The sequence below is a fragment of the Colobus angolensis genome, unplaced genomic scaffold (genome assembly GCF_000951035.1).
Source record: "Colobus angolensis palliatus isolate OR3802 unplaced genomic scaffold, Cang.pa_1.0 Scaffold378, whole genome shotgun sequence".
In the NCBI taxonomy this organism is placed as follows: domain Eukaryota; kingdom Metazoa; phylum Chordata; class Mammalia; order Primates; family Cercopithecidae; genus Colobus; species Colobus angolensis.
The window spans coordinates 248,253-261,031 of record NW_012117132.1 but is presented as its reverse complement, the minus strand read 5'-3'; the positions used below and the strand labels follow the sequence as shown (position 1 = coordinate 261,031).

Genomic DNA, 12,779 nt, shown 5'->3' with positions numbered 1-12,779 from the left:
CGCGGAGCTGCAGATCGAGCGGCGCTTCGTGCCCGACGAGTGCCCGCGCACCGTGCGCAGCGGCGACTTCGTGCGCTACCACTACGTGGGGACGTTCCCCGACGGCCAGAAGTTCGACTCCAGGTACCGCGCCCTTGGCGCCCGGTGCGGCCTCCGCGGATGCGCGTCCCTCTCTCCCGACAGGCCTTTCCCTCCTGCCGGACCTCCCCTAGCTCCGCCCAGTGCAACCGCGCTCCTCCCTTCTTCCGCTGCCCAAATCCGCCCGGACCCCAGACCCTCCGCCGCGGGTAAGCCTCCCGGCCCTCACGTGCCCTAGGCCGCCCCCCTGGACTGGACCCTTGGAAGACCATGAGCAGCGGGGTTGGGGCAGACCACACCCTCCCTTTCCTCCAGCGCATGGACACACGCAAAATCAGTGTAAAATAATCAGTGTGAGTGGGGGCCCCGTTGCACAACTGGAACCCTAAGAGTGGATGTTCGTGCCTGCCTCTCTTCTCCCTTTCCTGTTCCTTCCCTCCGCTCCCTTGGGAATCTAGTCAGATGGTGCTTCTCACACAAAACGATGATGATGAAGAGGCTAGCAGGCGCAAACAAATAATGAGCTGTTAACAATGTGTAGATATAATTGTAAGTACTTTCCATATTGTAGTGAACTCATTTAATTGTACAGCAGTCTTGTGAGGTAGGTATTATCACTACCCTCATTTTATCAGTAAGGTAACAAGCAACTGAGGCTACGAAGCATATTGAAACAGTGGAGTCAGATTGTTTAATCCAACTCCAGAAGTCTGTGCGCGCAGCTACCACTGCCCTTCCTTTCCGGCCATACAAAAAATCCTCTCTTGGGGCTGGGCGTGGTGACTCACGCCTGTAGTCCCAGCACTTTGGGAGGCCGAGGCGGGAGGATCGCTTGAGCCCAGGAGTTTGGGGCTGCAGTGAGCTATGATCGTGCCACCGCACTCCAGCCTGGGAGACAGAGAGAGATTCCATCGCAAAACAAAACACAACACAACACAACACCTCTCCTGGGCGGGAGGTGGTCCAGGACCGTCACTCCGCGTTGCGCCAGGCCCTACACCAGGCCCAGAACTTCTCTCAGCTCTGCCTCAGGATCACAGCACCGCTCTCCAGTTTCCCTCCAGTTTAGTTTCGGGTTTAACAGGCCTCTCTTCCTCCAGCACCAGGCTACTCCTCCCCAAGGCTTTTGCTACAAACCCTGGTCTGTGCCAGCACTTCCCTTCGTGAATCACTAGATCAGGCAGGGAGAGCTATTTGTTGAGCCCCTGCTATGTGCCCCAAGGCCTAGGGTCATTATGAATATTTTGTAGACTCTTGACTTTTTTGAAGTTCCAGACAATGAATATACAAAAGCTTTTCAGCATAGTATGTGGCACTAGCAAGTGCTTAGAAATGATCATTCTTACTACTGTTTTAGTTGCCTTAAAAAAAAAAACAGCTTTATTGAGATATAATACCATACAATTTGCCCTTCTGGTGTGTACAATTCAGTGTTTTTTAGTATATTCACAGAGTTGTGCAAACATCACAACTAGCCAATTCAAGAACATTTTCATCATCCCCCGAAAAGAAACGCAGTCACTCCCCAACCCCAGTTAGACTGCCCTCCAGTCCCTTTCAACCACAAATCCACTTTATGTCTCTATGGATTTGCCTTTTCTGGACATTTCGTATAAATGGAATCACAATTTGAGGTGCTTTGTATAATCCAGCTTCTTTCATGGTTCATTTATGTTGTAAGGTATATCGGTACTTCATTCCCTTTTGTGGCCGTATATGTAATATTCCATTGTGTCCATTCATCAGTTGATGGACATTTGGATTGCTTACACTTTTTGGCTATCATGAATGATGATGTTATGAACATTCATATGCAAGGTTTTGTGTGGATGTACCTTTTCCTTTTTTTTGGGTATACACTTAGGAGCTGGAATTGCTGCGTCCCATGGCAACTATGTTACAAATGTTTTGAAGAATAGCTAACCTGTTTCCCCACAATGGCTGCACCATTTTACATTCCCACCAGCAGTGTACGAAGGTTCATAGTTCTCCACCGTCTCATCAACACTTATACTTGTCTTTTTTTTTTGAGACAGAATTTCGCTCTTGTCACCTAGGCTAGAGTGCAATGGTGCGATCACAGCTCACTGCAACCTCCCTGCCTCCCAGGTTCAAGCAATTCTCCTGCCTCAGCCTACTGAGTAGCTGGGATTGCAGGTGCCTGCCACCACGCCCGGCTAATTTTTGTATTTTTAGTAGAGACGGGGTTTCGCCATGTTGGCCAGGCTGGTCTTGGACTCCTGACCGCAGGTGATCTGCCCACCTCGGTCTCCCAAAGTGCTGGGATTACAGGCGTGAGCCACCGCGCCCGGACTGTCTGTCTTTGATTATAACCATTTAGTGGGTGTGAAATGATATCTCGGCCGGGTGTGGTGGCTCAAGCCTGTAATCCCAGCACTTTGGGAGGCCGAGACGGGCGGATCACGAGGTCAGGAGATCGAGACCATCCTGGCTAACACAGTGAAACCCCGTCTCTACTAAAAAAATACAAAAAACTAGCCGGGCAAGGTGGCGGGCGCCTGTAGTTCCAGCTACTTGGGAGGCTGAGGCAGGAGAAGAGCGTAAACCCAGGAGGTGGAGCTTGTAGTGAGCTGAGATCCGGCCACTGCACTCCAGCCTGGGTGACAGAGTGAGACTCCATCTCAACAAAAAACAAACAAACAAACAAAAAAAACAAAAGAAATGATATCTCATTGTGGTTTTGATCTGCATTTCCCTAATGGCTAACGATGTTGAGCATCATGTGCTTATAGACCATTTGTGTATCTTCTTTCATGTGCTTCTTTCATAGGGAAGAATTTGTTGCTTGAGTTGATAGTGATTAATTTCAGTAGAACAAGTTGTCCTACTATCTAGAACATCTCCACGGTTGGCACCCACTGTGAGGCAATGTAGGGCAGTTTAAAGAGCATGGAGGAGCTACCATCTATTCATCAAACATTTTGCAGTGTCTATCCCTCAAGACAGAGACTAGTCCTAGTCTAGTATGTCTCTTCCCCATCCCTACCACTTACAGCCTAGGATATTACAACATAGTGTGATAGGTACAGTAAGATAGTAGTGCACACTCTGTCTCTCATAAAGTTCACACACAGTTTTTACCATGTGCCTTCACATATGTTAACTCATTTAATCTTAGAAGAATTCGTTTAACTTCACAAGGCAGTGAGGTAGCTACCTCATTACAAATGAAGAAACCGAGGCTCAGAAAGTTCAAATGATTTGCCCAAGGAACCTAACTACTAAGTGGTCGAGCGGAGATTTGAACCCAGGTAGTTCATGGCCATAATCTATGGTCTGTAGTCCACCCGCGTATGTGATAGAAGAAAGGTAAGTAGCTTTGAAAGCACAGAGAAGGCTTAACCCTATGTTTGTGTGTCTGTGTCGGAGGATAGGTTAGGATGGAATCCTGGGATGGCAGGGATAAGACCCAAGGATGACTAAAATTCAGCAGGGAGGAGCTCAGGGGTGTGTCTGCAGACCCTTAAGGTCCAGGCTTGTCTTTTGATGAATATTATTATGTGCCTACCACATACCTTTTTGGGTATACAGAGTTGTAGATGCTCTAGCACAGTAGTGTTTAAACTGCATATACTTCCGAATCACGTTGAGAGCTTGTTATACGGTTTCCGATTCAGTAACTCTGAGATAGGGCCCAAGAATTTGCTTTTCTGACAAGTTCCCAGCTGATGCTACTGGTCTGAGGACCACACCTTGAGAACCATTGCTCTAAAACAGGGGTACTGAAATGGGACATCAATTTACACAAATAAATAAATAAATAAAACACGGGTCCCTAACCCCTGGGCCACGGACCTGTTGTGGTCTGTGGCCTGTTAGGAACTGGGCTGCATAGGCAGAGGTGAACAGCAGGTTAGCGAGCAAAGCTTCTTCTATATTTACAGTCTCTCCCCATTGCTCACATCAAGGCCTGAGCTCGGCCTCCTGTCAGATCAGCAGGGGCATTAGATTCTCATAACAACATGAACCCTATTGTGAACTGCACATGTGAGGGATCTAGGTTGTGAGCTCCTTATGAGACTCTAATGCCTGATGATCTGTTGCTGTCTCCCATCACCCCCAGATGGGACCATCTAGTTGCAGGAAAACAAGCTCAGGGCTCTCACTGATTGTACATTATGGTGAGTTGTATAATTATTTCATTATATATTATGGGGTAATAATAATGAAAATAAAGTGCACAATAAATGTAATGTATTTGAATAATCCCAAAACCATCCCCCTACCCCGCTCATGGAAAAATTGAATTCCTTTCACGAAACTGGTCCTTGGGGCCAAAAAGGTTGGGGACCACTGCTCTGAAAGAATCACAGACTCAGCCGGGCACGGTGGCTCATGCCTGTAATCCCACCACTTTGGGAGGCCGAGGCGGGCAGATCACCGAAGGTCAGGAGTTCGAGACCAGCCTGACCAACATGGAGAAACCCTGTCCCTACTAAAAAGACAAAAAATTAGCCAGGTGTGGTGGCGCATGCCTCTAATCCCAGCTACTTGGGAGGCTGAGGCAGGAGAATTGCTTGAACCTGGGAGGTGGAGGTTACGGTCAGCCGAGATTGCGCCATTGCACTACAGCCTGGACAACAAGACCTAAACTCCGTCTCAAAAACTAACTAAAGAAATAAAAGAATCATGAACTCATTAACAGGGGTTAACTTCATTTTACATATTCATTCATTTATTCATTCTTTTTTTTTGAGGCAGCATCTCACTCTGTTACCCAGGCTGGAGTGCAGTGATGCAGTCTCACATCACTGCAGCCTCTGCTTCCTGGGTTCAAGCAATTCTTGTGCCTCAGCCTCCTGAGTAGCTGGGATTACAGGCGTGCAACACCACACCCGGCTAGTTTTTGTATGTTTAGTAGAGACAGGGTTTTGCCAGCTTGGCCAGGCTGGAATTCATTTATTCATCCAACAAATGTTTACTGAGTGTCAACTCTTGCAGGTGCTGCAGATGTAACAGTGAATAAAACAGAAATCTGTGCCCTCCTGGAGCTTACATACTAGTGAGAGCACAGGCATGCTCTTAAGTTATATGGTAAACTAGAAGTTGGTGAGGGCTATGGAGAAAAAGCAGTGGGAATGAGGGGTGGGAGGAGGGGCGACAGGTCCAGAAAGGTGAGAGGACAGTGGCCACCCAGCTAATATAACTGACCTCCAGATTCTGGACTGGGTGCTCTCATGCCTCACACAAAGCAGCCAGCGTGCAGTGAGTGCCTTGTGAGTAGTATGCATAGATACCTCTACCTGTTCCAGGGAGGGAAGGATTTCTTGCTGAAGCCATAGGAAAGGCTTTGAGGAGGAGCTGATGCTTGAGTTGGGCCTTGAGCGTGGGTGGGATTTCATTCCTTGAAGCGGGGAGTGTGTTTAAGAGAGTGGATAGGGTGGACCAGGGTCTGGGCCTGAGCAGTGCATGCTCAAGGAACAGTGAGAGGCCCCAATATTTGGGTCAGGAGGTGGGGGACCCAGCACTGGAATGGTATGGAAGAACCAGTCCATTGGAGGCCCGAGTGGCTGGGCTGGGTGTTGTGGACTTTGGTATTTTTTTTTTTTTTTCATCCGATAGATTCAAGTTGCCCTGAATATATGCTTCTGTTCAGAATCTTGTGAAGAGAAGGTTTTTGTTCAGAGGAATAAGGGGATTGAGGTGCTCAGTGGATGGACTGATAGTGTAAGTAGAGGTTCTAGAGATCAGCCTCACTGGGGCTTCGTTTTACACAGGGATTCATCCAGCTTCTAACATTCCAGGTGCTGGGATACAGCAGAGGATAAAGCTGACGAAAATCCCTGCCCTCAAGTCAGGGTTGGGGCGAATAGAAGCCCGTTCCTGCAGACTTAAGCAGAAAGGAGTGGGAATTTATTGGAAGGATCGCCAATTACTTGTGAGGGTCCGGAATCATGGACTGAGGTGACTTTTTGCCTCTTCCCAAGGGGTTGCAAACGGGTCTTCATTCTCTCCCACAAGAAAGAGAGTGTTCCAGCAAGCTTCCCATGCTGCACACATGACCTCTGGGATCCACCACCAATGCCGACAAGCTGGACTGTCTCACAGGTTTCCAGGAAATAATCTGATGGGTCCTGCTTGGGGCAGGTGTCCACCCTATTGGGTGTTAAATCACATCGGCCTAAGTGGGGGCCCAGGCTCACCCTTTCAGCAGGACTGGTCCTCAGGGAAGAGCCAGTGGGCTGGGCAGCAGCCAGGATGGAGTCAGGGGGACCTGATGGGGACAGTGGTGTCAGAGCAACTGGCCAGGTCAGGACAGGCTAACTTTGGAGTTGTTTAGAGTGTGACTCTGCATCGCAGCTCTTTCTATGGAGAAGGGAAGTGCTGAAAGGGAGGCTGCTACTGTGCGTTAGCCCTGTGCGTTTCTGCTAACGGGAAGATCCTAGCCACTTCTCGCTGCAGTCTCCTGAGGCCATTGGCAGCTGGCCAAGCACCCCTGGTGAAGACTTATTAGCAGGGCTTTGAATTTTCATTTGTGGGTCATTGCAAGCAATTACACATTTATATGAACAATTTAATTTGGCTGTATGGTATTTTATTGGGCTAAGCCCTGTGAAAAATGGGAATCATCTATAGGGATCTGACATTTTAATTTGTGCAGTTGCTTAAAAACAAAAATCCACAACAGCAATGGATTTTGCTTTGCTTTGCAAAGTTTTCCATTTAATGATGTTTTAATGGGCCAAAGCCCATCCAAGCCAACGGCTCATGTTTCAGGGTCCGATTTTCCGAGGAGCTATGAATGGAGGCGTTCTCTCTCCGAGGAGCTATGAATGGAGGCGTTCTCTCTCATTTCTTCTCTGCGCCCGCATGCTCCCTCTCTCCTCCCTCACCTCCTCTCCCTTCCTCCTGTGCAGTGCTCTCACACTTTCCCGTCTGGATAGTTTGCTGGTTCATTAGCTGCTTTTCTTTTCTCCCTGGCATGTCTCATTAGCTACTGGTAGAGATGGTTGTTTGAGGGAAATAGTCTTGGGCAAAGGGTCTAGAAAGCCCAGAGTCCTCTTTGGGAGTGAATGTGTGGAGAGGGAGGTGGGAGGCAGAAAAGCCAGACTGCCTCCTGGCTTTCAAGTCTGCAGTAAGATCCAGTCTCAGTGGTGAAACTCAGCCAGCAGAGGGGGTGAGTTCCAGTTGGGAGCTAGGCGGCCAGTGAGGAGGTGAGTTTCAGTCCCATTGGTGAAGGGCGGTGGCAGGACCACAGTCCAAACGTGAAGCAGGTCCCCTGTGAGTCAGCCATCTGAGTTGGCCCAAGTGAGACAGGACCAACTTTGAGGCCCCCAGAAGGTAGTTCCCATGCCCAGTGGACTTGTTCTTCCTTACTTTGCCTCCCTTCTGTTATGGGTTCTCAAAATAATGGCAGTCTTTTTTTCTTTCTTTCTTTCTTTCTTTTTGAGACAGGGTCTCACTCTGTTTCCCAGGCTGGAGTGCAGTGGTGCGCACTGCAACCTCTGCCTCCTGAGTTCAAGCAATTCTCATGCCTCAGCCACCCGAGTAGCTAGGATCACAGGCATGTGCCACCACACCTGGCTAATTTTTGTATTTTTGGTAGAGAGGTTTTGCCATGTTGCCCAGGCTGGTCTCGAACTCCTGAGCTCAAGTGATACACTCGCCTCGGCCTCCCAAAATGCTGGGATTACTGCTTGAGCCACCATGCCCAGCCTGCCATTTGTCCTTTTAAAAGTTTGTTCTTACTGCAGATTTAAACCTACATTTAGAAGCCCCATTATGCCTTAAGAATATAGCCATGGGGGCCAGGCACATTGGCTCACGCCTATAATCCCAGCACTTTGGGAGGCCGAGGCGGGTGGATCACGAGGTCAGGAGTTCAAGACTAGCCTGACCAACATGGTAAAACCCTGTCTCTACTAAAAATACAAAAATTAGCTGGGCGTGGTGGCGTGCACCTGTAATCCCAGCTACTCAGGAGGCTGAGACAGGAGAATTGCTTGAACCCAGGAGGTGGAGGTTGCAGTGAACCGAGATTGAGCGAGACTCCATCTCAAAAAAAAAAAAAAAAAAAAATATATATATATATATGTGTGTATAGCCATGGGGGGATGGGTGCGGTGGCTCATGCTTGTAATCCCAGCACTTTGGGAGGCCAAGGCAGGTGGATCACCTGAGGTCAAGAGTTCAAGACCAGCCTGGCCAACACGGTGAAACCGCATCTTTACTAAAAATACAAAAATTAACTGGGCGTGGTAGCTTGTGCCTGTAATCCCAGCTTCTAGGGAGGTTGAGGCAGGAGAATTGCTTGAACATGAGAGGCAGAGGTTGCAGTGAGCCAAGATCATGCCACTGCACTCCAGCCTGGGTGACAGTGAGATGCCGTCTCAAAAAAAAAAAAAAAAAAGGAAGAATATAGCCGTGAGGATAGTTATTTATCTCAAGTAATGTGTCACCAGTAAAACATGAGCTTCTATGTAGACAGTTTAGTGAATTGACTCTGATGTCTCTTGTCTTAGTGGTCCTGGGGTTAATAATTTTAAGGAGCATCATCAGAGGGTGCTACAGACACCTTTCCCATCACCCCTCTGGGGCAGTGATGGAAGGGGACAAAAGTAAGCTGGTGGAGAGTAAAGGAGGTTGTTGGATGTGCTAGGTGGTTTCCCTTTGCCTTTCTAGGTCCACCCTCCACCTGTTCTCTTTGCTTTCTGCTCTGGGAAGCTGACCTATGGACTACATGTGCATAGTATGGAGTGCATTAATGACCCTTTGTCTTCTGGCTTTGGTTGGGTTCAGCCAATGGGACATTGTAATAGGCCATTCTTGTGTCCCTGGAAAGAAATACCCGAGGCTGGGTAATTTGTAGGAAAAGAGGTTTAATTGGCTCGCAGTTCTGCAGGCTGTACAGGAAGCATGGCATGCTGGCGTCAGCTTCGAGTGAGGACCTCAGGAGATTTACAGTCATGGCAGAAGGGAAAACGGGAGCAGACATCTCACATGGCAAGAGCGGGAGCAAGAGAGAGAGAGTGGGAGGTGCCACACACTTTTAAATAAGCAGGTCTATGAAGCCATTCATCACCAAGGGGATGGCGCTAAGCCCTACCTCTAACACTGGGGATTACATTTCAACATGAGATTTGGCATGGACACAGATCCAAACCCTATCAGGTATCAGATGTTCAGAGGGAGGGAAGAGAGTGAGGTGAAGGTATTTATTCCTCTGGCTTCCTGTCTGTAGGGTCACCATGGATTGTGGCCCTAAACTAAAGGGCCCAGTTCCTGTCAGATAGCCCCTAGCTGCCCTCTCTGTCTCTGTCATTCAAGCTCAGGTGTGATAGCAGCATTCCCTACCCAGCCACAGAGGCACTCTCCCTTGTGTTTTGCTGTGTTCTCTACACACTTTTGCACACAGCTACTTTGTTATTACTTTAAAAAAAACCATAAAATTTGCCATTTTAATCATTTTGAACTGTATAATAGAGAGTGTTAGCTATATGCACACTGTTGTACAATATATCTCTAGAATTTTTCCATCTTGCAAAATTGAAACTTTATGCCCATTGAACAACTTCTCTGCATTTTTCCCTCTTCATTGTCCCCTGATAACAACATTCCACTTTCTGTTTCTATGAGTTTGACTACTTTAGATATCTCATATAATTTGTGGAATCAAGCAGTATTTGTCTTTCTCTGACTGGCTTGTTTCACTTTATGTAATGTCCTCAAGGTTCATCCATATTGTAGCATGGGATAGGATTTCCTTCCTTTTTAAGGCTGAATAATATTTCATTGTGTGTATATGCCACATTTTTAAAATCCATTTATTTGTTTATGGACATTTAGGTTACTTCTAGCTTTTGGCTATTGTGAATTGTGCTGAGGTGAACATGTGCGTGCAGATATCTGAGTTCTTGTTGTTTTGTTTTTGTTTTAGTTTAGACAGAGTGGTTTTTTTTGTTTGTTTGTTTGTTTTGTTTTTTGAGACAGAGTTTCACTCTTATTGCCTGGACTGGAGTGTAATAGTGAGATCTAAGCTCATCGCAACCTCCGCCTCTCAGGTTCAAGTGATTCTCCTGCCTCAGCCTCCTAAGTAGGTGGGATTACAGGCACCCATCCCTACGCCTGGCTGATTTTTCTATTTTTAGTAGAGACAGGGTTTCTCCATGTTGGTCAGGCTGGTTTCTAACTCCCGACCTCAGGTGATCCGCCCACCTCGGCCTCCCAAAGTGTTGGGATTATAGGCATGAGCCACTGCGCCCGGCTCAGATAGAGTCTTTTGTTCTGTTGTCCAGGGTTGAGTGGCGTGATCACAGCTTACTGCAGCCTTGACCTCCTGGGCTTAAGCGATCCTCTCACTTCAACCTCCCAAGTACCTGGAACTATAGTACCTGTGCACCACCACACATGGCTAATGTTTGTGTTTTTGTAGAGATGGAGTTTCACCAGGTTGCTTAGGCTGTTCTTGAACTCTTAGGCTCAAGCTTCAACCTTGGATTATAGGCATGAGCCACTGCATCCGGCCTGATTCTGTTTTCAGTTCTTTTGGGTATCACCAAGAGATAGGAGTGCTAGATCACACAGTACTTCTATTTTTGATTTTTTGAAGAGCCTACAGGCCATTTTCTAGAGCAAGTACAACATTTTGTATTCCCATCAAAGTGCACAAAGATTCCGATTTCTCCCACATCCTCTCCATCACTTTTTATTTTCCATTTTTTTGATAGTGGCCATCCTAACAAGTGTGTGTGAGGTAATATTGCATTATGGTTTTCTTTTTCTTTCTTTCTTTTTTTTTTTTTGAGACAGGGTTTCACTTTTGTCACCCAGGCTGGAGTGCAATGGCGTGATCTCAGCTCACTGCAACCTCTGCCTCCCAGGTTCAAGTGATTCTCCTTCCTCAGCCCCCCGAGTAGCTGGGACTACAGGCATATGACGCCATGCCTGGCTAATTTTTGTACTTTTAGTAGAGATGGGGTTTTCCCATGTTGGCCAGGCTGGTCTTGAACTCCTGACCTCAGGTGGTCCACCCACCTCAGTCTCCCAAAGTGCTGGGATTACAGGCATGAGCCACCATGCCTGGCCTGCATTGTGGTTTTTGATTTGCATTTCTCTGCTGTTTAGTGATGTGGAGCATCTTTTCATATGCTTGTAGGCCATGTGTATATCTTCTTTGGAGAAATATTCATTCAATCCCTTTGCTCGTTTTAAAATTGGGTTATTTTGTTGTTGAGTTTTGGGAGTTCTTTATATATTCTAGATATTAATCCCTTATCATATATGAGGTTTGCAAACATTTTCTCCCATTTTTTAGGTTGCTTTTTTAATCTGTTGATTGTTTTCTTTGCTGCTCAGAGTTTTAAAGTTTGACAAAGTCTGTTTGTCTGTTTTTGTTTTTGTTACCTGTGCTTTTGGTGTCATATCCAATCCAATGTTATGATACTTTTCCATTGTGTTTTTTCCTAGTGTTCTAGTTTTGGATCTTATATTTATGTATTTAATCCATTTTGAATTGATTGTTTCCTGTGGTATAAAGTAAGAATCCAACTTTATTCTTTTGCATGTGGAGATCCAATTTTCCCAGCACCATTTATTGAAGAGACTGTCCTTTACCCACTGTGTAGCCTTAGCCCTTGTCAAAGATCATTTGACCATATAGGCAAAAGTTTATTTCTGGGCTATTTTGATCTGTTGGTCTATATGTCTGTATTTGGGCCAGTACCATGCTGCCTTGATTACAATCACTTCATAATAGGCTTCAAAATCAGGAAGTGTGAGGCCTCCAGCTTTGTTCTTCTTTCTCAGGATTGTTTTGGCTATTTAGAGTCCTTCAAGATTCTAAGGCCAGGCACTGTGGCTCACACCTGTAACCCCAGCACTTTGGGAGGCTGAGGCGGTCTGATCCTGAGGTCAGGAGTTCCAGACCAGCCTGGCCAACATGGTGAAACCCTGTCTCTACTAAAAATACAAAAATTAGCCGGGCATGGTGGCAGGTGCCTGTAATCCCAGCTACTCGGAAGGCTGAGGCAGAATTGCTTGAACCCGGGAGGCGGAAGTTGCAGTGAGTCGAGATGGCACCACTGAACTCTAGCCTGGGCGACAGAGTGAGACTCTATCTCAAAAAAAAAAAAAAAAAATTCCATATGAATTTTAGTTTAGTTTTTTTTTTGTTTTGTTTTGTTTTCTATTTCTGCAAAAAATGCCACTGGGATTTTGGTAGGAATTGCATTGAATCAATAGATTGCTTTGGTTAGTGTGGACATCTTAGCCATATTAAGTCTTCCAATCCATGAACAAGAAATGTCTTTCCATTTATTTGTGTCCTCTTTAATTTCTTTCTTTTTTTCTCTTCCTTCCTTCCTTCCTTCCTTCCTTCCTTCCTTCCTTCATCCCTTCCTCCCTTCCTCCCTTCCTCCCTTCCCTTCCTTTCCTTTCTTTCATCTCACTCTGTCGCCCAGGCTGGAGTGAAGTGGTGCAATCTCAACTCACCTCAATCTCCACCTCCAAGGTTCAAGCGATTCTCCTGTCTCAGCCTCCCGAGTAGCTGGGATTACAGGCATATGCCACCATGCCTGGCTAATTTTTGTATTTTTAGTAGAGACAGGTTTCACCATGTTGTCCAGGCTGATCTCAAACTCCTGACCACAGGTGATCCGCCTGCCTTGGCCTCCCAAATTGCTGGGATTACATGCATGAGCCACTGCGCCCGGCCCTCTTTAATTTCTTTTTTTTTTTTTTTT

The 12,779-nt window shown here is 46.7% G+C and overlaps 1 protein-coding gene across 1 annotated transcript in view; it reads left to right on the top strand.

Annotated features, from left to right (window-relative positions):
• The first annotated feature begins 6 nt into the window (after window positions 1-6).
• Window positions 7-12,779, top strand: part of FKBP9 (FK506 binding protein 9, 63 kDa) — a 59,505-nt gene continuing 46,732 nt past the window's right edge. Inside the window, exon 1 of the mRNA XM_011953923.1 lies at window positions 7-123. The gene's annotated coding sequence lies outside the window, so the exon portion shown is untranslated. The remainder of the gene's footprint in view (window positions 124-12,779) is intronic.